The sequence below is a fragment of the Moschus berezovskii genome, chromosome 28 (assembly GCF_049115385.1).
Source record: "Moschus berezovskii isolate FMDL1 chromosome 28, NW_MosBer_1.0, whole genome shotgun sequence".
Taxonomy (NCBI): Eukaryota; Metazoa; Chordata; class Mammalia; order Artiodactyla; family Moschidae; genus Moschus; species Moschus berezovskii.
This window is the reverse complement of record NC_142487.1, coordinates 29624755-29648913: the sequence shown is the minus strand read 5'-3', so window position 1 is coordinate 29648913 and position 24159 is coordinate 29624755. Positions and strand designations below refer to the sequence as shown.

Below are 24159 nucleotides of genomic sequence, written 5' to 3'. Positions count from 1 at the left end.
CTGCTGAGGAGAGGGAGGTCAGCAGCGAGCTGAGTAAGAGGCAGCTGACAGATGGAAGTGGAGGAGAAAAGATAAATCATAACAGTAAGTACAGGCCGAGAATCCCTGTGCAGCAAGCAGTCCAGGCTCCCTCCCCTGGAGCTGTGCCGTCTGGCACAGTACCAGTAGATTCAGGTGGCTCCCGGGCACCTGCGACGGGACCAGTCAAAACTGAAGCGTTTCTCTAATCATAAAACACACACTGGGTTTCAAAGACTTAGTACATGTAAGTTCTATCAATTTTTCAGAACCAGTCATTTTGATTTTGTGGCTGTTCATTTGCTAAGTCGTGTCTGACTCTTTGCGACCCCATGAAGGCAGCACGCCAGGCTTTGCTGTCCTTCACCAGCTCCCGGAGCTTGCTCAAACTCACATCCACTGAGTCAGTTATGCCATCCACCCACCTCATCCTCGGTCGTCCCCTTCTCCTCCCGCCCTCAACATTCCCAGCATCAGGGTCTTCTCCAGTGAGTCAGCTCTTCACATCAGGTGGTCAAAGTATTGGAGCTTCAGTATCAGCATCAGTCCTTTCAATGAATGTTCAGGATTGACTGGTTTGATCTCCATGCTGTCCAAGGGACTCTCAAGAGTCTTTCTCCAATACCACATTTTGAAACCATTAATTCTTTGGGCTCAGCCTTCTTTATGGTCCAGCTCTCATCATCCACACATGACCACTGGGAAGACCACAGCTTTGACTGTACGCTTTGTCAGTGATTCCCTGCTTTTTAACGCGCTTCTCCAGGTTTGTCACAGCTTTTCTTCCAAGGAGCAAGGGTCTTTAATTCCGTGACTGCAGTCACTGTCCACAGTGACTGTGAAGCCCAGGAAAATAAAATCTGTCATTGTTTTCCTCTGACATGTTTAATTAAATCATTCTGACATATTGTGAAATATATATTGAATTAAATAAGCTATATCAGTAAAATTAATTTCACCTGTTTCTTCTTCTGTTTTCTAACGCGGCTACCAGAGAATCTGATTACTCACACAGCTTGTATTAGATTTCCACCAGAGAAGCATTCTCTCCACACTAAAAAATAAGTAGGATCCTGGAATTCCTCCCCCAAGTAACTCCAGACTTTGTTCAGAGTTTGTGCAGGTCCACCCTCCCAGGACACTGGGCCCACAGCCCAAGGAGTGGACAGAACCTGGGCACACGGGCGCGGGGCCCTGGTCCCTGCAGGGTGCGGGGCGGAGCTGGAGGCGGGAGAGGGGGAGGCTCTGGCCACTGAGCCAGGCGCCCCGCGCCACCACGGCCAACGCAGAACCGCGAGGGGAGCGTACTGACCAGACTGCCCCCGGCCAGCACCACGGGCACCAGCTGCCTGAGTTCTTTCACGTCAGGAGGGGCCGGTAATGAACACGGAACAAATGAGCCACCACCAACAGGAAGGGCTCGGGGAAGGTCAAAAGGAGACGCTGCGTCCTCCCACCCCCGAGAGCCCTCCACTCTGGCATCCACCTTGGCTGAGCACTGCGTGGTCCGGGGTGGACTGGAGTCAGAATGACTGGTCAGAGACAACCTGGAAGCTACTCCCACCGCAAGGAGACCCGAGCCCGCAAGCCACGTGGCAGAGCAGCTCTCCTGGGCACCCTGACCCCGCTGCTCTCCGCCCTGGCGTCCCTCTCCAATAAAGTCTCGTTCTGTCAGCCCGTGTGTCTCCTCGGACAATTCATCTCTGAGTGTCAGACAAGAGCCCACAGTCAGGCCCTGGAAGCGGTCCCCCGTCCTGCCACAAAATCCCAAGGGGTCTGGGGATTCTCAACTTGAATCCAAAGGTGGTCATAAAGTGTGTGCGTGAAGGCAGGAGGAGAGAATCTGTTTCAGTAACAGGTTTTAGTTTATTAGAATTCACACACTTAGCTATGTGGTCTAAGGCCTCCGTCTGCACGCCTGCCCTGGAACCTACACCCTCCAGGGCTGAACCCAGTCCGAGCATCTGAAACCTCTCTCACTCCAGCCCCACCTCGCCGAGGCGGCCCTGCACAGCCCACCCCCAACTGCTTCCGGACACAAACACAGCGTGCGGCAGGCTTGTTCACCCAACAAAGCATGACTGTTTCTGAGAACTCAAGTTCTCGATCAGAACACAGTAAAACTCAACTGTTTTGGAAACGCTAACCCTTAGTCTTCTTAGAGGTCCACCTTTTCTTTATGTCTATGGAAAGCCGCCAGCTTATACGCATCTGCTAATTCAAAGACCCCTTCCCAAGAAAATATGTAAGGTCACCTAGAACCACCTCCCTCTGGTCTTCAAATGAGTGGCACAGATGCCTCAGGGCGACGATTCCGTTATAGGAGGGAGGTGGGAGATGAGCAGGGGCCAATGACCTTTCTTCCCTTTAACAGAGAACAGAGGACAGACCAAGGTGACCGCACACCGTTACAGAAGAAAAGACTAGAAATCTCTGTCTCCGACAAAATAAAAGACTTTTAGTTCTGCCACGCTAACAGGAAAGACAGACAAGTAATCAAATGTGCACAGTCCAGATTCTAAAATAAATTTGGATGATTTTGGAAAAACACATATCTGGTGAAACAGCTTAAATAATTTTATTTTTAAAACTAACATTAACAGTTCTCAAACCATAAAATTAAATCCTTGAAAAGAAGTCAGAGGAACTTCATTCATGTCCAGTACAGGAAAGCAGAGGCAAATGCACACATGAGATGATGGAAGATTCATAGCATTGTTCTAAAGATGATGGTGATAGTTACAGTCATCAACTGATCAATAAAAACATTCTTTTTGATACTTTAGAAATTAAAAGGAAAAGAAGCTGTGTGGTTTTTTTAATCTGCTATATGTATGGGCTTCCCTGGTGGCTCAGTAAAGAATGTCTGCAACGTGGGAGACCAGGGTTTGAGCCCTGGGTTGGAAAGATCCCTTGGAGAAGGGAATGGCAACCCACAGCAGTATTCTTGCCCGGGTATACACACACAGGCACACACACAGTGCCAAGGTCAAAGAAAGTTACTCAAAGTAGGTACATCACGACTTCTCCTCTCTCCTGCTTTCTTATCACATCTTACTAGAGAGTTAGACGTAAACAGATATTAATTACTAACCATTCTAAGTCGCAGGCTGAGGGATGGCCTCGGAGGAGAGTGGAAAGCACTCTTCTCACCCTCTCTTCCCCTTGTAGAGGGTGGCACTGTCGGCGCTGGAAGACAGTGAACACTCTGAACACTCTCCTGCACACGGGTTCAGGCACAGCCCGTGTTCCCAAACTACCCAACAGTCTGAAAAGCCTGACTACTTTTACAGAGCACACAAAACATTTTAAGAAAAGAGAAATAACTCACGTTCATTTGTTCTGTAACAGATCTCAGAATAGGGAGAAGAGATCAAGTTAATATTCATCCATTCTAAGAAACAGTGATCTCAGCTCTCCAAATGAAGTTCCATGGTACCGTTCTGCCCTGAGCAAAGGGCGGCGGGCAGTGTGAGTGCTAGCTCCGGTCTGACTCAGTCTGGAGTTTCCAGGCTCACTTCTGTCTCCTCCCAGGTGTCACACAAGAGCACAATCAACTAAGCACACTTGGTCATCTCAGAGACAGAAGCCTCTGGCTGTGTTTCGTGAGAAAGAAAGCACCAAAGTCCCCTGCAAACTAGGTATCCTAAAGGCCTTATACCAAAACGCATGACGGTCTGCAAAGGGTGGGGGCCGAGAGGCGAGATGGGGGTCAAAGGTGGGGAGAGCAAACGCTGAGCGGACACGTCACTGCAGCCAGGGCAAACGGTATTTCTTCCATTTGCGCTCCTGAACTCACAGGAGTGTGAGACAGAAGGGCAGTAACAAGGATGCTGTCTGTAGACACAAGACGAGCTCTGCTCTCCAGGGGCTCAACCTATGACCCTTCCCTTTCTCTCCAGCTTCTCAGCCGTAACAGCAGGGCCGGAAGAGCACACACCGCAATGCTGCTGTTGAGGGAACAGCAGCCACTTATTCTGCGCCACACGAGCCTAGCTCCCTGGCCAGTCTGGACAGCACTGCAGCCCAGCTCCCTGGCCAGTCTGGACAGCACACGAGCCCAGCTCCCTGGCCAGTCTGGCCACACTGCAGCCACGGCACTACAGTCTTCACTTAACTGTCAACGGGCCTTGCTCCTCAGTCACTAAATTCCCCGCTAACATCGTCCAAGCTACTCTCGCCAACAAATCATTCAACTCGACAAAAGGAAAGGGTGTTTCTTACATTAAACCCAAACGTTAACACGCATCATATTCATGCATCCAATTCCTTCTATCTCTATTATGTATATTTATTGGATCATAGACAAAGCAAGGGAATTCCAGAAAAACATCTACTTCTGCTTCACTGACTACACTAAAGCCTTTGGCTATGTGGATCACAACGAACTGGAAAATCCGTAGAGACCACCTTACCTATTTCCTGAGAAACCTATATGCGGTCAAGAATGGGACATGAACGATGGACTGGTTCTAAACTGGGAAAGGAGTACGGCTGTACATCGTCACCCTGCTTATTTAACTTCCGTGCAGAGTGCATCATGGGAAGTGCCGGCTAGATGAACCACAAGCTGGAATCAAGACTGCCAAGAGAAATATCAACAACCTCAGACATGCAGACGATACAACTGCAATGGCAGAAAGTGAAGAAGAACTAAAGAGCATCTTGATGACGGTCAAAGAAGAAAGTGAAAAATTCGCCTTAAAACTCAACATTTAAAAAACTAAGATTATGGCATCTGGTCCCATCACTTCATGGCAAATATTAACAAAAAGGGAAAAAGTACAGACAGTGACAGACTTTATTTTCTTGGGCTCCAAAAATCACTGCAGATGGTGACTGCAGCCATGAAATTAAAAGACGTTTGTTCCTTGGAAGAAAAGCTATGACAAACCTAGACAGTATATTCAAAAGCGGAGACATCACTTTGCCGACAAAGGTCCTTAGTCAAAGCTATTGTTTTTCCAGTACTTGTGTATGGATGTGAAAGTTGGACTCTAAAGAAGGTTGAGAGGCAAAGAACTGATGGCTTCGAATTGTGGTATTATAGAATTCTCTTAAGAGTCTCTTGGACTGCAAGATCAGACCAGTCCATCCTAAAGGAAATCAACCCTGAATATGCATTGGAAGGACTGATGCTGAAGCTGAAAATCCAATACTCTGGCCACCTGATGCATAAAACTGACTCACTGGAAAATACCCTTATTGCTGGGAAAGACTGAAAGCAGGAGGAGAAGGGGACGAGAGAGGATGAGATGGTTGGATGGCATCACCGACTCAATGGACATGAGTTTGAGCAAACTGGGAGACAGTGGAGGACAGAGGAGGCTGAGTGCTGCAGTCCACAGGGTCACAGAGAGTTGGACACACCTGAGTGACTGAAAAACAATTTTTAAAGCAGATTTTAAAAACAGATCTACCAGCTCATTTTATTTTGGCCTCTAGAAAAACTGCCTGGGAGCAAGTACTCCTTAGAAAATAAAGAGCAGTCATGTTTTCCAAGGAGGAAAGAAAAGGCAAATAAATGTTCTAAGACATCACAGATGAGAAAAACAAATACACAAATGCTATCAATTCTGATATACTTCCCTGGCCTGGGCCTGCTTTATTACTATCATAGACCTGCTTAATCTTTTCTCCTTTCTCAGCCTCTATCCATTCAATCTACCCACACTCAAAAGATTTATATATAAGGTTCTTTCTGTGTCTGAGTTAAAGTAAGGGCTATATACAGCCCGTATTAATTTAGGAAATAAAACCAAATAAACAGCACGATGACTATCTGAGCTTTTTAGATCCATCTACATCTTTAGTAAACTTCCTTCCAGGAACTAAGGGTACTAAGAAAGGAGAAACTAAGGTACTAGGAAAACTTGACTGTGAAATAAAATGACAGTATGGTGGAAACAGTTCTATTTTTAAACACATTCTAAATGTGTCTGAAACGAGTGTCACACACTGCACTCGTGAAGGGGAAGCTGCATTTGTCTTACTCAGGAGTTAAAGAAAAATCAATATTACTTTCTAGAGTTGTTATTCCCCACAAGTGGGTCAATTATAAAAAGGTCCCCTGGGAGACTAGATTTCCGTTTCATAGTAACCGTTCAAGTTTAACTTGTTTTTTTCCCTGTAGGGGGACAGGCTAATACAGGTTGGAAATTATTAGGCTTCAGTATTGAGTAATGAAGGCCCTGCTTGGGGGCTGGATCCGTAAGTGTAACTCCAGGCTTAGCCCCCTGCTTTCCATTAATTATTGATTACGAAAAACAGGCTCCCCTGTGGTCTGGAGAGGCTGCGTCGCAATGAAGAGTGCCAGCTGCCAGTGCTCTATAATACAAGCTGTATTCACTTCTAAGAGAAAAAGTGCTTTTATCTAGTTACCAAAATAATAGGTGCCCATTTTAACGAACTCAAGAAACAGTAAACAAAATGTTAACAGCCTCCCTGTGGGCGCTCAGTCGCTCGGCAGTATGTCACCCTGCGACCCCGTGACCCTGTGACCCCACGGACTGTGGCCCGCCAGGCTCCTCTCGCCATGGGATTCTCCAGACAAGAGCAGTGGTACAGTCACTCAGTCGTGCGTGATCCTGCAACCCCATGGGCTGTGGCCCACCAGGCTGCTCTGTCCATGAAATTCTCCAGGCAAGAATACTGCACGCCCTCCTCCACGGAGCCTTCCCAACGCAGGGACTGAACCTGGGTCTCCTGCATTGCAGGCGGATTCTTTATCATCTGAGCCAACAGGGAAGCCCTGCTTCCTTCCAAATCTCATCCTCCTGAGATAACCAGGGCAGAGTTGGTACACATTCCTCCAAAGCCTTCTTCCTTCTGAAACACTCACGTGAATAAACTGGAGATAACCTCCCTCCCTACTTGCTGAGTGGGACTGTGTCGCACGCTTTTCCAACTTGCTTTCTCCTAACACACAAGTCCTCTTTCCGCGTCAGCACCTTGAAGTCTCACTCACTCTTTGCACAGCTGCATGACACGGAGCACAAATGCACCGCCTTTGATTCCATCACTCCCCCGACCAACACTCCCCCGACCAACACCGACGACTTCCAATTGTTTGCTGACAGAAATAACTCAGCCTATTTGTTTGTGCATCAGTGATTTTCATTTTGCACCATTTATGGTTGCCCAATGCCATGGATACTTCTGAAACCCAACAAGCTCTAAAAATTGAGAGATTTTTCTTTGATTCATGTGGTGGCAAAAATGATTTAAACTGATGTGAATATTCATCTGTTGTTCCCTTTAGAAATACAAAGGTGTTTGCTTATGGTATGTTTTCCCAAACCTTGAGCTAGGTGTTATATATTATACAGTATATGTACCATATTATCTTTGAAAATCTCTGAAATCTGAGCCACAAATAGCCTCAAGAGTTTTGGATTAGAGATTGTAAACCTGTATTTCTAAAAATATAACTGATGGGTCTAACAGTATATACAATTAAACATTTTTTAATTTTCTCATTTTTATACAACTTTTAAAGGTTACTTTCCATTTACAGTTATTACAAAGTATTGGCTGCATTCCCCGTGCTGTACAATACATCTTTGAGCCTATCTTACACCTAAGAGCTTGTATCTCCCACTACAAACTTATTTTTATTAATACATACAGCAGAAAATAGCAAAAGTTGTAGAAATGCACACTCCCAGTCGGAGAGGGTTTCTTTCTACACCATCTTCAAGACCTTTAATGTTAGCCTCCTTTGCTAATGTTAGCTTTGTTGCTAATCCAATGGGCAAAAAGTTGTCCCAGGTCATTTCAACTGCTCTTTCTCAATGAAGTTCATCTTTTTGTGAAGTTCACCTTCTTTGAAACACAGTCATATTCTTTTGACTATTTTTCTCCTGGGTTGTTCATCTTCTACATATTAATTTGTAGGAGCTCCCTGAACACTACGTGCCATTTGGGGCTGTGTGCTCCATGCAAGTCACCTGACATTTCAGCCTACAGCTTCATTTTTCCCTCTGCTAATGCTGACTTCAGCCACACGGTAATTTTATTTGTTCAAATTTGGCAACTTTTTTCTTTATGGAATCTATGTTTTTCACCTTACTTGAGAAGATCCTCTTACGCCAAAGTGGCACAAATATTCTCCTGTATTTCCTTCTAATATCTATATATTTTTTACATTTAGATTTTTTTTCACTTAATATTTATGTTTGATGGAGGTCTAAGTTGCTTTTTTGTTTGATATGTCAATGCTACTGTTGCTGCTGCTAAGTCACTTCAGTCGTGTCTGACTCTGTGTGACCCCATAGATGGAAGCCCACCAGGCTTCCCCATCCCTGGGATTCTCCAGGCAAGAACACTGGAGTGGGTTGCCATTTCCTTCTCCAAAATATGTCAATACCATTTATTAAATAAACCATCCACTTGGATTTCTATTCAATTTAAATAAATTTCATGCACTAGGGGAAGACAATAAAAACAGAAAAGTGTGGTGCTGTTCCAGTAAAACAGACGAAGAAAAAGGCTTAGGTAAAAACAAGTTGCATTTATTGTTTCTCTTTTCTTTTTTTCCCAAGAGAATTTAAAAAATCAAATGCCTGTATTTTCTGTTCTTCCTAACAGCCTGCCTTGTGGCCTTGTGTCAGCAAAATGCTTTAAAAAATTACTAGCCTGACAGAGTGACTTTCCTCTTTTGGTTTAGAAGGAAAGACCTTGGGGAGGGTGGAAGACGTGCACTGGAGGCCTTTCTCGCGAGAAACGCTCGTTACATCCGCGAACGAAGGAGATGCACTCAGCGTCTTCCTGCGCGGCTTCCACAGACGCCTCAGACTCCAACTCCTTCAGGCGAGACTTCACTGGCTGATGAACTTACTCCTACACCCTGTTTTACTATTTTTTGCCCCAGCCCAGGAATGATGTAGGGCAACCTGGACATGCTATAACTATAAGAAAGAAAAATAATCTGACAGACACTAAGAGTCTCTCTTCTCCCGGATGATGAAGAAAAGAGAGTGCATTCTGCCCTGTGTTCTTCCTGGACTCACCTGCAGGTGTGTAGCATGAGAAACATCTGAGTCCTTGGGCCTGCGGCAGAACTGCTGGGAACTACCCGCTTCAGAAAGCATGCCTCGGCTCCACGCCCCTGAGTCGTACTGCCCTGGCGCCGAACTCTCACTGGTGACCTTCCCATTCATTTCTTAGGGCGGCACTTCCCCCTGCTGTCCCTTTACAACTTCAGAAATGAAACCGCAAGAACTTACACTCAGCACTCTGTTCCGAGGCCTGAGTAGCCCACTGGCTTTGTCCATGGTTAGCACCCACTAGGGTCCTTCCGGGAAGTTCACGGCAACTACTGCTAATGGAGCCCACTACCAGTTTCTCAACAAACAGATAGGGAAACAGTGTCAGACTTTATTTTTCGGGCTCCAAAATCACTGCGGATGCTGACTGCAGCCATGAAATTAAAAGATGCTTCTCCTTGGAAGGAAAGTTATGACCAACCTAGACAGCATATTAAAAAGCAGAGACATTACTTTGCCAACAAAGGTCCATCCAGTCAAAGCTATGGTTTTTCCAGTGGTCATATATGGATGTGAGAGCTGGACTATCAAGAAAGCTGAGCACCAAAGAATTGATGCTTTTGAATTGTGGTGTTGGAGAAGACTCTTGAGAGTCCCTTGGACTGCAAGGAGATCCAACCAGTCCATTCTAAAGGAGATCAATCCTGGGTGTTCATTGGTAGGACTGATGCTAAAGCTGAAACTCCAATACTTTGGCCACCTCATGCGACGAGTTGACTCAATGGAAAAGACTCATGCTGGGAAGGATTGGGGGCGGGAGGAGAAGGGGGCGACAGAGAGTAAGATAGCTGGATGGCATCACCGACTTGATGGACATGAGTTTGAGTGAACTCTGGGAGTTGGTGGACAGGGAGGCCTGGCGTGCTGCAGTCCATGGGATCGCAAAGAGTCGGACACGACTGAGCGACTGAACTGAACTGAACCGGTTTCTCAACATTCGAGCAAAGTAAGTGAAAACCACCCCACCTTAGTCCTCACCACCGTAAACGACCATCAGTATAAGCAAAACAAGCCTCACCCCCTCCCACAGGACGAGAAGACAAAAATAAACACATGGGCATGTTTACTCGGATAAAGTTTAACATTTACGGCCACAGAAGGGTCAGAGCAACGTTTTCTTAAGAACTGCTGCAGATGTTAAAAAAGCCGAATAAGTAAACCAAAGCTACACCACACAGACATAATTTTTCCAAAATAACAATCAAGGATATAAGGGACACTCAAGTGTGGGCAATAATTACAATGGACATGCTGCTGTAAGGGCAAATTAGAGCATTCCCTAAAGAGAGAAATTTTTACTTTAATCCTCCCTTTTAAAAATAATTCAGACAAGAGGCATTTATTGGTTACTTCCTCTGTGCCAAATTCTAGACTCAGTTAACCCTATGGATACAACAGCCGACAAAATAGAGTTCCTGACCACAGCAAGGGAGCGGGCAGTATATTGGAGCAGGCTGCTGTGAATCCAGGAATCACACAACACAGATGACCACTCGAAACCACAAGACGGTAACCACGTGGAAATAGTCGCTAGGTTACGGGAGCTCTGCACCATCTAAACTCATGGAAACAGTAAGTCGTAAGTGTCACAAAGCTGTCATCTTCTGATTCTTTTATAAACTAGCAAGACAACAATCAAAAAAAAGACAAAGTTAAGCTACAGTTACGCATCTCTCTTATCAAACTTTCTCACTTTATCCATGACTACATTTTGTCATTTTCTCACCAACAGACCTGTCCATAGCTAGCCAATTTCATTCCGACACTATTCGAAGGATGTTTAATACTAACCACCACACTCTCCTGGAGAAGGAAATGCCTACCCACTGCAGTGTTCTTGCCAGGAGAATCCCACGGACCGAGGAGCTTGGTGGGCTACAGTCCATGGGGTTGCAAAGAGTAGGACATGACTCAGTGACTGAGCAGGAAAGCACCAACTAGTGGGACAAATAGGAACCTGTGAAAACACTTCTGTGACGGGCAGGGAGCAGACAGCTATTTCCCCTCCTCAAAGCAGGGAAGACCCACACAGCATACTTGGATCAAATCCCAGGTGAGTCATACATGGATATGCAGAAATGGAAACCAGGTAACGTCTCTTTCAAGGATATTAGATTACCAAAGGAGATGGTGAACACGAGCTAAGGCTGGAGAGAATACCTATGTCATAAAAACAAGCTTAGACGTGAAAAGCTTAAAAGCTCGTATCACGAACAGACCAGGCATATCTGGTATTTAAACAGAAAAAAATCTAATACCCAAAGTTTAGTAGGTATAATAAAAATCTGATCCTAGGACTGAACCATTCACTCAGTGGACACTTTCAGAGTTCTCGCTGGGCACAGAGGTACGTGAGGCATGCACATATGTGAATGAGGTATGGCTTTCCCCTTCAGGAACTGGACACAGCTTGGGAGCGAAGCTGCTATAATGAAAAGCAGAAGATGAAAACGTACTGGAAAAAAAATACCATGAGTGCTTACAGAAAAGTCACTTGTCTCAAAGGGACATGAACAGGCAGATGGGGAGTCGAAAAAAGAACACTCAGGAAGAACAGGCTGGAGTGGCCGTGCCTCAGACATCAGGAAGCACTCACTGCTGGAAGGCAGCGGCCTGCACCCTGCTACCAGAGGCCTGACTCAGCAGGTCTGGGATGAAACCCAGCAACTCTGTTTCTAGCAAATACCCCAGGTGATTCTGATGTAGGCATTGCACAAATCACATTTTGAGAAACACTAATTTGGAGGGCAAAAGCTCTATTTCTGGAAAATGGTAAGCAAATACACTCTTAAGCAGAAAGCAAGCTTGTGGTTGTAAAGGACGCTAAAGACTTTTCAGAGAGCCTCGAATTCCAGAGGAAGACACTGCTATTTACCTATGGGAATCACTGAACAGGGAAATAACCTACCCAGAACAGACAGGTTTGTGTACCACATGATGAATGGCCACCGCCCGCTCCCTCCTGTTTCCTACACACACACAGTCTCAACTGGGGTGAGGGAGCCTCGAGCAGAAATGTTTAAACTGGAGGAAAGAGCAACTGCTTGGAAAGTCAGACTTTCCCTTAGGTTTCTTGTTAATTCCAAGTCCCAAAGACATCACCAGGGAGGGATGGGCGTGCCGGCATCAGGAGGCCTCCGTCAAGTGCCCTGCCAGCTCCAGCACCGTCCTAACCCACCATGGAAACAACAGCGGGAACCCAAGTCCTCCCGCCCTAAGCTCTACTGCTCCAGAGGACGGCAAGGGACAGCAAATCACAAAATTACACTCTTAGGACCAACAGAAACCCTCACGGGCTTTTGGTTTTCAAATTCCGCGTGTGTGCTGTCAGAGGCGCTCCAGCTGCCCGTGTCCATCTGATGCGAGGCAGGCGAGAGAGGGAGGAGGAGGAGCATCGCTGGCCCCACCAGCAGCCTCACGCCAGCGACCGAGACGCTGCTTCAGAGTCGCCAGTAACAATGCTACTCATGTTTCCAAGTCCTCAGTTACGATGATATTAAACCATCGACAACCACAGAATTGGCCCGCTCGCTGCATGCTTAACCTGTCCCCTAAGAGCTAGGCAGGGGGGAAAGTTGGTTTCCACACAGAATAGCAAATTTCTGCAAATATTATGTTTAACATTAAACTCTAACAGTTGAAACTTGAGAGTCCAGCAAAGAGCTCCATGAAAATAAACAGAAGAACAGAACCAGCCAGAATACAATAGCCAGAATAGCTATTCAGAATAGCCTCCCTGGATTCAAGCCAAGGGTTCTGAAGATTCCTGCCCACTTTTTATTTAAGGGGCGGAGAGGGGGGAGTTAAAGAACATATTAAAGAATCCCAAGAAGTCAACAGGGCAAACTGAATTTAATGCAGTCTGGTTGATAAATAAATCTTTTGTTTCTCTCTGAGCTCTCTTCCAAACACACTGTACAAGGGAAGAAGAAAATAGGCTATTATAACCAGAAATGAGGCTGGGAGCTGGAGCCAAGAAGGGCACTGTAGGCTACACAACCTCAGTGCCCCAAGCTTTAAGCAAAGGCTTTCCTTTGATCAGATGCTCAGGGAAGGAAAAGGGGAATTGTGTGAGCTGGAACACTTCCCAAGAGGATCAAAATTCCATCTGAAAGCAAAACTGTGTAAGAAAGGAACATCTAGTGTTGGGAAGAGTTAACTGGAGGAAGGGCATTCCACACAGTCTCTGAAACTCCTTAGACACTTGGCAAGCCTCCCACCAAACCCTGTAGTGGAAATTCCTTCCCGAGATTTTCTCTCCTTGAGCAGCAACTGTGCTGCTCTAAGGCATCAGCTATGCCCTTCCTTCAGCAGTGCGCTGCTCCTGTTTGCCTGTAATATTTTTATATGACAGAGCGTCTTCAGAGAAGCCGAAGCTGTTCTGAGTCCTGCAGTCTATGTGTGGCAAATAAGCTGACACAATATTCTGGCATGCCACTCCCGACCCCACTGTGTTAATGAATTATCACTATTTCCAGTAAAAGTGAGTTTTCAGGAATCACTGACAAAAGCAAAAATTAAAATCTCTTTCTATAAATACCTGGAGATTTTGGTAGGGATAGGCAATTAAAATGACTAACTGTAGCTCGACAATGTCAAGATCCCCAAAAGAACAGAGCAGGAAATAAGGTCACTTGTTTCTCATTTCACGGAGACTCAAAATGTAGAAAATTTAGCTTTCTAAGAAGAAAGGTACTTGATAAACGCCAGGCATCATCGTGAGCTTCCACATGTCCATTTCCTTATAGCTTTCCTTCTTTTGCAACCACATACCTCCACACCTAACCCAACTTCATTCCTTCACTCCCATCTGAGAAATTCTCGCCCCCCATCTCTCTTTCTCTTTTCAGCTAAAGGAATTTCACGTCTAATCAGGTAACCTTCAAAGTGCCGTGGAAAAGCCACCACAAACCATGCTTGTGAGTCTCCTCTGACCCTGCTCTCTGAGAGGTTATCGCCTCCAAAGAGTGCTCTGACGCCCCCCCAAACTCCAGCTCTGCCAGTGCAACATGACTGCTCACGAAACTGTAACAAGCGACAGAGTCAGCTCTCTCAATGTGATGTCTGAACACCAATGCCATTCAGTATAAAAAAATTCACGCTGCCTTGATACCGTGTTCAAAACAATAAAACTAAGACATGGGAAGGAAAATTACAGTCCTTGAATTTAAGCCAGCAAAAACTTGTCTTCTTCATTGACTTTACAAAGAAACAATATATTTTATTACAACAATTCTCCATCACAAATAATAACAATCTTAGGACTAATACCACCTGCAACATCTAAGTGGAATACAGTTAATACAAGTGAAATAGTATCTACTAACAGAACAGAGGTAAATAATGCACCGTAATTATTAGTAACATACAGAATCCAGAAAGAAACCACGAAAACTACCAAAAATTACTCTGATTTTGCCTCTCCTCTGTTTTTGAAAACTAACTGAAGAGCTCCAATGCCAATAAAGGGAAAACAAACACTGGAAGCTCCAAGAACAACGTTTTCTCTGAAACTGCTGGCCCGCGTGCGGACGTCAGCACGCCGCCTTTCCAGAATTAGAATGCTGCTGCAAATGCCGCTTTACATGCCGGGTGAAAATCGCTCATTTGGTTAAGGTGAGAATTTGCGACAGAAAGAAGTCTCACAACGCCTGTTATAAACGCATTATATGTAAAGCTTTTCTCTGGATATCTGCCCGAACACTGTAACCTAGAAATTCATCCCTTGAGATTTGGTAAAAACTTAAAAATAAATTATACTTTGGTTCTTCTCTAACATATTCCCTGTGAAAGACACACTTGAGATGAACAAAAATTCCTTCAACATACAACAAGAAAAACATAAAAACAAGACATTAAATATATGGCGTATCTCAAAAATACCATACTACCTGTACGACCCTAGATAAGTTACACTAGTGCTTTCTGAAGTATAACTGAGTTATAAATATGTGTAATTTCAATCCCTAGTATCGAACACCTGTGTGCATGGACACATGTAAACTGACCACTCTGAAAACTCACAGTAAAACCATTCACGGACAATGGGGATGGGAGACAAAAACCTCACATTAGCATGTGGTGGGAAAGAAACTGGTTTAAAGCCTAGGGTTTTTTTGTTGTTGTTGCTGTTGCTTTGTTTTTAACAAAGGGCAACACAACATCATCCTCACCAAATGCTTAGACCCCACAAACCAAGCCCCCTCAGCCTGTCTCCCCCACACGTAACGCCACAGAAGCTTAACAAACCTTGGCGGGCAGTGAAAACCTGAAAAGTCTTCCACCTTAAATCCAAGTTACGGCTTCATATTAAAACTACATACTATACAGTGCAAGCTGATAGTATGTAACTTGATATGTTTTGTTCTGCTTTTAAAAATGCAAATGCAAGATGCTGGACACAAGTAGATACTAAAGGACTCACATATTATGAACAAAAACAGGCAGGACTACTGCATGGTGTCAGCAGTGGGGACAGTGGTCATCCTCAGGGGCTGAGACGGGGACACAGGGCACTCGTAACTTACTTCTCAGCACGCGCACTGGTCACATGGCCTTAATTTGTGGAAGCCTATCAAACTGCACGTTTATTATACTTCTACAAAAAGACTTTCGAAAGCTAATATAAGGAATAAAATGAGACCCCCCAGGTCCTCTCCCCAGTGCCAGCAGGAGACAGTTAATTCCCTGGAGGAAACTGAACCCTGGCTCGAAGACATCAGTAAGAGCAGAGAGCACTGTTCTGAAAGCAGGGGGTCAGACACAAATGCACACACTGAGGCCTGAGATTCCAGCTCCTTTGTTGCACTCCCTGGACCCTGGCATGCTCTGCCCAGGCGGAAGACCAAAGGACTGCCCTAAAGAATAGTGACTCACCCCACGGAGAAGACCCACAGATACTGTCTTTGGAAGTTCCCCAAAGAAGCCACAAAGCTCACCCTCAACAGCCCTGCTGTGAAGATGCAGGGAGGAGAGACCTCGCCCACAGACCTCGGCACCCGATTCACTTCTCAGGGGATCCACAGACAGTGTGTGCTGTAAGGATCACTGTGTGTGCTGTCCCTTCAGTCATGTCTGACTGTTTGCAACCCCATGGACTGTAGCCCGCCAGGCTCCTCTGTCCATGCGGTTCTCTAGACAAGAACACTGGAGTGGGTTGCCATGATCGCCTCCAGGGGATCTTCCCAACCCAGGGATGGAACCCAAGACCCTTGTGTCTCCTCCATTGGCAGGCAGGCTGTTTACCACTCGCATCACCTGGGAAGCCCGAAAGGATCACCAGTGAGGTCAAGTTCCTGACATAAACGTCAGACATCCACACAAACAGGAAAAAAGAAACGATAGCAGAAGACAATCCTCAGCAAAGGAGGACACGCACCCACTGGGGGCGGGCGTGAGGGTGCGGACAGAGCGCGGCTGAAATGCACACTCATCAAACACACAAACAAGAAAGACCTCTTGAGAAACAAGGACAGCAGAAATTCAGAAGGTTAAGATAGAGCAGAGAAACCGTGCTAAGAAGTAGGGCATTAAGACAGGACAATTAGAGCATGAGAGGACAAACGGGGCGGTCCTGCCTAACTAATAGGAATTCAGAGGAAGAAAAGAGAAAATAAAAGGGAAAGAAATTATCACAAAATATGAGAAAGTTTTCCAGAACTGAAGGACATATTTTTTTTTTCAGATTAAGTGTTCATCTTAGTGGCTGAAATGAACAGAGTGCCAAAAAAGAAAATCCCAATGGAGCTACGAAGGACTGATGCTAAAGCTGAAACTGCAATACCTTGGCTGCCTCATGCGACGAGGTGACTCACTGGAAAAGACTCTGATGCTGGGAAAGGTTGGGGGCGGGAGGAGAAGGGGACGACGGAGAATGAGATGGCTGGATGGCATCACCGACTCTGTGGACATGAGTTTGAGTGAACTCCGGGAGTTGGTGATGGACAGGGAGGCCTGGCGTGCTGTGATTCATGGGGTCGCGGAGAGTCGGACGTGACTGAGCGACTGAACTGAACTGAACTGAATGGAGCTACCCCACGCCCGAGGTCAAGGGCAGCAGCTGCGCTTTGCTGGAGCAGCCGTGAAGAGAGACCCCACATCCAGGGTAAGTGAAATCCAAGTAAGACGGTAGGCGCTGAGAGAGGGGATCAGAGGGCACACAGACTGAAACCACAATCACAGACAGCTAGTCAGTCTGATCACACGACCACAGCCCTGTCTGACTCAGGAAACTAAGCCGTCCCGGGTGGGGCCCCCCCAGACGGACGGGTCATGGCGGAGAGCCTGACAGAATGTGGTCCACTGGAGAGGGGCATGGCAAACCACTTCCGTGTTCTTGCCTGAGAACCCCGTGAACAGTATGAACAGGCAAAAGACAGGACACTGAAAGGTAAACGCCCCAGACTGGCAGGTGCTCAATATGCTCCTGGAGACAGTGGGGAAATAGCTCCAGAAAGGAGGATGGAGCCAAAGCAGAAACAACGTCCAGCTGTGGATGCGACTGGTGATGGAAGTCAAGTCCGGTGCTGTCAAGAGCAATATTGCATAGGAACCTGGAATGTTAGGTCCATGAATCAAGGCAAATTGGAAGTGGTCAAACAGGAGATGACAAGACATTCTACTAAGATGGACTTGAATGGGTGAATTTAACTCAGATGACCATTATATCTACTACTGTGGGCAAGAATCCCTTAGAAGAAATGGAGTAGCCATCATGGTCAACAAAAGAGTTCAAAATGCAGTACTTGGATGCAATCTCAAAAACGACAGAATGATCTCTGTTCGTTTCCAAAGCAAATCATTCAATATCACAGTAATCCAAGTCTATGCCCCAACCAGTAATGCTGAAGAAGCTGAATGGTTCTATGAAGACCTACAAGACCTTCTAGAACTAACACCCAAAAAAGATGTCCTTTTCAGTATAGGGGACAGGAATGCAAAAGTAGGAAGGCAAGAAACACTTGGAATAACAGGCAAATTTGGCCTTGGAGCACGAAATGAAGCAGGGCAAAGGCCAATAGAGTTCTGCCAAGAGAACGCAGTGGTCATAGCAAACACCCTCTTCCAACAACACAAGAGAAGACTCTACACATGGATATCACCAGATGGTCGACACCAAATTCAGATTGATTATATTCTTTGCAGCCAAAGATGGAGAAGCTCTATACAGTTAGCAAAAACAATACCAGGAGCTCACTGTGGCTCAGATCATGAACTCCTTATTGCCAAATTCAGACTAAAATTGAACAAAGTGGAGAAAACCACTAGACTATTCAGGTAAGACCTAAATCAAATCCCTTATGACTATACAGTGGAAGTAAGAAATAGATTTAAGGGACTAGATCTGATAGACAGAGTGCCTGATGAACTCTGGATGGAGGTTCATGACATTGTACAGGACACAGGGATCAAGACCATCCCCAAGAAAAAGAAATGCAAAAAAGCAAAATGGCTGTCTGAGGAGGCCTTACAAATAACTGTGAAAAGAAGGGACGTGAAAAGCAAAGGAGGAAAGGAAAGATACACCCATTTAAATGCAGAGTTCCAAAGAATAGCAAGGAGAGATAAGAAAGTCTTCCTCAGAGATCAATGCAAACAAATAGAGGAAAACAATAGAATGGGAAAGACTACAGATCTCTTCAAGAAAATTAGAGATACCAAGGGAACATTTCATGCAAAGATGGGCTCGATAAAGGACAGAAATGATATGGACCTAACAGAAGCAGAAGATATTAAGAAGGGTGCAAGAATACACAGAAAAACTGTACAAAAAAAGATCTTCATGACCCAGATAATCATGATGGTGTGATCACTCACCTAGAGCCAGACATCCTGGAATGTGACGTCAAGTGGGCCTTAGGAAGCATCACTAAGAACAAACTTAGTTGAGGTGTTGGGATTCCAGTTGAGCTATTTCAAATCCTGAAAGACGATGCTGTGAAGTGCTGCACTCAATATGCCAGAAAATTTGGAAAACTCAGCAGTGGCCACAGGACTGGAAAAGGTCAGTTTTCATCCCAATCCCAAAGAAAGGCAATGCCAAAGAATGTTCAAATTACCACACAATTGCACTCATCTCACACACTAGTAAACTAATGCTTAAAATTCTCCAAGCAAGGCTTCAGCAATACGTGAACTGTGAACTTCCAGATGTTCAAGCTGGTTTTAGAAAAGGCAGAGGAACCAGAGATCAAATTGCCAACATCCGCTGAATCATGGAAAAAGCAAGAGAGTTCCAGAAAAACATCTATTTCTGCTTTATTGACTATGCCAAAGCCTTTGAGTGTGTGGATCACAATAAACTGTGGAAAATTCTGAAAGTGATGGGAATATCAGACCACCTGACCTGCCTCTTGACAAACCTGTATGCAGGTCAGGAAACAACAGTTAGAACTGGACATGGAACAATAGACTGTTTCCAAAAAGGAAAAGGAGTATGTCAAGGCTGTATATTGTTACCTTGTTTATTTAACTTATATGCAGAGTACATCATGAGGAATGCTGGGCTGGAAGAAGCACAAGCTGGAATCATGATTGCCAGGAGAAATATCAACAAGCTCAGATATGCAGATGACACCACCCTTATGGCAGAAAGCAAAGAAGAACTAAAGAGCCTCTTGATGAAAGTGAAAGAGGATAGTGAAAAAGCTGGCTTAAAGCTCAACACTCAGAAAACAAAGATCATGGCATCTGGTCCCATGACTTCATGGCAAATAGATGGGGAAACAGTGGCAACAGTGTCAGACTTTATTTTTCTGGGCTCCAAAATCACTGCAGATAGTGACTGCAGCCATGAAATTAAAAGACGCTTGCTCCTTGGAAGGAAAGTTATGACCAACCTAGATAGCATATTAAAAAGCAGAGACATTATTTTGCCAACCAAGGTGTGTGTAGTTAAGTCTATGGTTTTTCCAGTGGTCATGTATGGATGTGAAAGCTGGACTATCAAGAAAGCTGAGTGCCGAAGAATTGATGCTTTTGAACTGTGGTGTTGGCGAAGACTCTTGTCAGTCCCTTGGACTGCAAGGAGATCCATCCAGTCCATCCTAAAGGAGATCAGTCCTGAGTGTTTATTGGAAGGACTGATGTTGAAGCTGAAACTCCAATACTTTGGCCACCTCATGCAAAGAGCTGACTCATCGGAAAAGACCCTGATGCTGGGAAAGATTGAAGGCAGGAGGAGAAGGGGACGACAGAGGATGAGATGGCTGGATGGCATCACTGACTCAATGGACATGAGTTTGGGTGGACTCCGGGAGTTGGTGATGGACAGGGAGGCCTGGCGTGCAGCGCTTCAAGGGGCCACAAAGAGTTGGACATGACTGAGCGACTGAACTGAACTGAAAACCTCTTTAGGGTTGTTTAAAAAATAAAAGAAAGGAGGAAAGAAGATCTATCAAGACAAGGATCAGAAGAGTATAACACTTTTTAACAGCAACTGTAGAAGCTAAAAAACAACGGTGCACTGGCTTCAAAATCCTGAGGAAACATGTTTTCCTATCCGGAAACCAGTCAAATTATCAAACATATGAGAAAATATTTTTCGAGATACAAAGTATGTAATAAATTTGTCTCCCATGTCCCCTTTCTCAGGAAGATCCTAGAAGATTTTCCATTATAAAGAAGGAGTAAACCAAGAAGGAATCGCTAGATACAGGACAACATATGGAAAACACCAAAGAGACGAAAAGGGTATTACCAGGAAAATGGTGAAAGGTACTCCCAGGAAAACAGGTGGGTACTAGACCTCCAGTGCAGCACCCATACAGGCTCCAGGCAAGTAGAAGCCTCTAGGAAAAGGCGACTGACAAGAGGATTAGAGCTCTGTCACCTTAACTGCATGAGAGAAAAGGAAAAGGACACTCATCTCTCCGCTACCATCCAGCCACATTTAAGTGCCCTAGGGATGGATTACCGTTGCATGCTCAAAGTAACGTCAGCCTTCAACAGCGACTTAACCGAACACGGACACCTCCACACCGAGAGGCTGAAGGGAGCAGTGGTCGGGGCCCGGGGCTGAGCGGCTGGAGACAGGGAGGAGAGGCAAATCGCCACTTTCCACAGCGATGTCAACCGCAGTCCAACAATGAAAAGTTCAGAAACAGCAGCAGACACGTACTATCTGGGAAGACGGAGACAGCAAGCAGGGAGCCCTGAGAATCAGAAGCAGCTGTCTAGGGGACAAGACGTGGTGTAAGTGTAAGGAGGGGCTGGAGTTCCAAGCACCTATTTCTCGTCTTACTGTAAAAGTTTTTACAAACTTATATAAAATATTACTTTCATGGGACAAAAGTATAAATTTTTTAAAATACAAAACAAAACCAAGAAAGGCACAAAACAGAAAGCACGAAAACTCATGAGGGTGAACTTCAGTGAGAAAGTGACAGCAAGATGACCATTCCTCCCCAGTTTCTGCACCAGTTCAGGTGGGAGCGGACAGCTGGCTGGAGAGGGTGTGTGCTGACAGATGGGAAGCAGAGGAGAAGGGAGGCTGCACTGAAAAGCTATTTACAGATTTGGAATCAACAGACATGGGGGATCAATCAGGAGCTTCTGAAAGCACTAACAGGCAAGGCAATGCCCCCCAAGATCCCTCTACCCAGAGATTTATTTAGTCCATAAATGCTGACTCTTTGGGGCTATCATATTCCCCTACGTTATTAGAAGCATTTTGATTTTCTTTTTGTTTAGGCTTTAAGTTTCGGGTTATTATGAAATACACAAATAAGAAAATACATAAAACAATAATGATCATCCAAGTATGTACTACTCAGCTTTTCAAATATTAGCATTTTGAACACTGTGCCTATTTGTCTCTAATTTTTTTTTAAGAAATAAACATTATGGATGTAGCTGAAACCCTCTTCAAACCATTCCCAAGTTACGTCCCCTTAACCGCCTCCCGGGAGGTAAATGTTAATCTGATTTTGGCCTTTCACATCTTCCTCCACCTCGTCTCTAGAACTAAAGTACTGGTTTGGATAAATTGTAATGCCCCTTGCTGTTCTAAGACAGCAGGACTGAATAGCATGATGCAAAATTCTTGATGGGAAATACACAAGAACAGTTCAAAAATAAATTTCAAACGCCCAAAACAGACTAAATCATGATATTACCCTTTAGCAAAAAAAAAAAAAAAAATCACAGTAACTTTATTACAGGAGAGTCAGTAAAAACAGTATTATCAGTGCATAGGGCACATAAACACCTAAGTTTGAGAAGTTCCCTGTGGTTCCCTTTCACTGTAAGCAAAGCTCCAGGGAAGAACAAGGAAGTGCTTGAGCACACCTTTCTGGGGTTCTTACTGCCCAGGGAGCTAATTCGCTGCGGCACCAAACTGTCCCCACTGTCCCAGGGTTCTTCTCGGGCAGTCCATCAGAGCCGAAATACTCTTTCAAAAAATGCATAACGCCAATTCTACTTTAAACTTGCCCGTGAGGAGGCAAGAAAGTTATCTGCAGCACACCTCGACCTGTACGTGTATCTGCTTCATTCTCTGGGTGATAAACTGGGAAGCCCACACAGAGTACTCGGCCACATTCAGTGTGCCGCTATCCCAAGGAAAACACTTGGACGATCATTTGAGTTGTGAGCCAAACTGGTCACAATGTTCACGGAACACCACTTTCAGCTGAAAGCACAACCGACAAGCCCAGTGCTCAGACTTGGGCACTTGGCAGACGCTTTCTCTACAGTGAAGTGAGAAGGTCACTTCAGGGAAAACAACTGACAGCATTTGTTGCCAAGCGTAGCCTTCAAGCTCTCGGCTGAAATTTTAAATGCTGGAAAACTTGTTTCCCCAGTGAGCCTGACAACTTCCCAATACTTCAAGATTTTTTCTAATGAGATCAGTGGTGATATTAACAACGGCCACTCCTCGAAACTGCATAACGAAGAATGTTAACATTTGGAATATCTGCATTATCCCAACAAACCAGTATTTGACAATGCAATGAAATGACGTATGGGCAAAGACCCATTCAAAGTGCGAGGAAGACCAGTGGGTCCTACTGTAAAAGAATTCTAAAAGTCTACTGAAAGGGTTTACATTCCACATGAAATCCACGTGTAAGAAATTACCACTTAAACCTGCCCGCAATGCAGGAGGCCCAGGTTCGATCCCTGGGCCAGGAAGATAACCTGGAGAAGGAAATGGCAACCCACTTCAGTATTCTTGCCTGGCGGACTACAATCCACTGGGTCGCAAAGAGTCAGACACAACTTAGCGACTGAGCATATCAAAGAAGAATATTCACAAACTTCTGAAAAAACAATTGAAACACTCTTCCCTTCTCTAACATATCCACACAAACTTCATATTAATACTTAATGGATTATTCTTTCTGGATGTTAAAAATCATAAACACATAATCACAATAGTTAATGATCACAGCTAAATCTCTGGTCATTAACAGGCATTTACAAACAAATGAACTGTTCGTTCTTTCTTTAAAAGTTAAATCCTTCCGGAGTTACTGTCTCATATATTTGCAACAAATACAAAAGCATCAGAGGCTTTATTCATTTACCACAGAATTAAGATTGATTATTGCTCAAAAAAGAAAGAGAGAAAATGAATTTGGTAAATCCTTCAATCTGTTTCAGGAAGATGTAGATTCAAGTCCCTGCCCTCTAGTTATGAAAGAGCAGACCCTTTGCATTTACCATGTGACTCTTGAAACCTATGCACTAATCACCCAGATGATGTGGTATTACTGTATTTAAACTTTAGTTCTTAGATTTCGAAGGAAACATCTTTTCATGGAAAAAAATGACCTTTTTGTAAATTTTGAAAGGAGTATCTGACCAAACCGTTACAGTTCAGAAGTAACACACCAAATATTAACTTGTCCCAGACGCATTGGTAGATTGGTTAAGAAATACAAGTGGTTTAGGAGAAGTGTTCTTCTTGTACAAATGTATCCAGTTAATGAATATCTAAATCATTCATTTCAAAGGCAGGGACCCTGAAAACAATTTCTGAATGAGAACTGACAGTGTCTTCACTACGAAAGTCCTACTACCCGGCCCTCTGGAAGAGAAAGGTCACCCACTGTAGCTTTTTCACTCAGAACAGTCAAGAAACAATCAGAAG

The 24159-nt window shown here is 44.8% G+C and overlaps 1 protein-coding gene across 2 annotated transcripts in view; it reads right to left on the bottom strand.

Moving 5' to 3' along the window:
- PHLPP1 (PH domain and leucine rich repeat protein phosphatase 1) overlaps window positions 1-24159 on the bottom strand; it is a 223934-nt gene that overhangs the window by 62398 nt on the left and 137377 nt on the right. The window lies entirely within an intron of this gene.